Raw genomic sequence first — 1,989 nt, forward strand, 5'->3', positions numbered from 1 at the left:
TGCTCCCACATTCCTGAACCTGCAACTGGATATGTTGCCCTGGCTTGTCTCTGGATCATGTCAGTAAGGTGGAGAAAGTCTGTGAGGTGCTGTGCAAGCCTTATTGGAGCTAAAATTTTAGGTTGTGCAATTGCCAGCAAGATGAATATCTGATGCCGAGTCAAGTAGGAGAGCACCATGGCAAGCTTGGAAGCAACAGACGCGATCCCAGGTGAAGCTGACTACTGGTGCAATAACTTTATGCCAACTTGAGACTGGTTCTATGGTATAAACTGTTGTTTTAAAATGATCTAAAATAAAATCTTTCACCAAAATCTCATGCTATGTCTCAAACACTAGCTTAATAGTTGTTTCTAAATTAGGTACAAAGCCAGCAATTTTTAGGTATGTGTGTGTGTCAATACCATCAACCTCAGTACTAGGCTGGTACTTTATTTTAACAACCTAGTGGGTACAAATGGCAAAGTCAACCTCAGCAGGATTCAAACTTAGAACATAAACATCCAGAATAATTATGTAAAGCTGCAATCCCCAACCTTTATTTGCATCACCAACCAGTTTCAAGCAAGACAGTTTTACCATAAACTGGGAGGGCATGCACATAACAAAACACAATAAATGCATGGTATATAATTTAATTATTACATATACAATACATATATATTATATATGTAATACCTTTTTCTTCTTCTTAGGCCTCTTGATTCCTCAGGGAACATAGGGCTACAACAATATTTTTCCAATGGATGCAGTTCTGGGGGATCCTCTTCAGCTCAGCCCACGTCATTCCAGCTGCCCTCATCTCTGGGTTAACACTCCTGTACCAAGACTGTTTTGGTTGGCCCACTTTTCACTTCCCCTATGGGTTCCAGTCAAGGGCCTGCTTGGTGACATTTGGTGCAGGCTTTCATAGCATGTGGCCTATCCATCCACATTTTCATTGCTTGATATATGTCTCGATTGGGGCTTGCCCTGTCCTGTCCCACAGTTGTTCATTGGAGATGCCCTCTGGCCACCTGATGTTAAGGATGTTTCTGAGACATCTGTTAGTGAATGTCTGGAGCTTGTGGATGTTAGTCTTGGTCACTCACCATGTTTCTGAGCTTCTGATGCAGACTGAAATATTTAATAAAGTAAAAACAAAAAGAATTTGATAAGTGCTAATGCAGGAAACTTCTGACCCTTGAGTCACTCTGTTGCTTCTGATAAATATTGATTTCAAATTTTGGCACAAGGCCAGCAAGTTCCAAGTAGGGACTTAGTCAATTAAATCAACCTGTGTTCAATAGGTATTTATTTTATCGATTCTGAAAGGATGAAAGGCAAAGTCAGCCTCAGTGGAATTTGAAATCAGAATGTAATGACTGACACTTCTGCTAAATATTGGTTTCAGATTTTGGCACAAGACCAGTAATTTTAGTGAGAGTTGGGGTAAATCAACAACATCAACCCTAATGATTGACCAGTAATTATTTTATCAACCCTGAAAGAATGGAAGGCAATGTTGACCTCGGCAGAATCTAAACTCTGCTAAATATAAACAAAAAAAGATATACATAAATGCTCATGTTTTGAATTCTATTTTTCCTGTTTGCATCACCAAACCTGAAATAAAAATTTTGAAATTCATTCTTTCTATGATATCTGGTACCAAATGTCTTGTGGCCCAGAACTGGTCCATGGCTCAGCAATAGGGAACCTCTGCTGTAACCCATTCTATCCAGTGCTCTAGGGATTCTGCCTATTCACTGCTTTACACCAGCTCCCTATTGACTGTTATTTTTTACTAAATCCGTCGTTATTTTCAATGTTATTTGAAACAAAAGCATTGCATTTCATGAGAAAGGATAACAAAAGGGTTTCAACTGCAGCTTCACCAACAACACAACTCTGCATCATCCCTATTACCGCCACCATGTTAGCCACATGTGATGATGATGGTGATGATGATGATGATGATGATGATTACGATGACGATGACGACAATGA

The sequence above is a fragment of the Octopus bimaculoides genome, chromosome 5 (assembly GCF_001194135.2).
Source record: "Octopus bimaculoides isolate UCB-OBI-ISO-001 chromosome 5, ASM119413v2, whole genome shotgun sequence".
NCBI classification, from domain to species: Eukaryota; Metazoa; Mollusca; class Cephalopoda; order Octopoda; family Octopodidae; genus Octopus; species Octopus bimaculoides.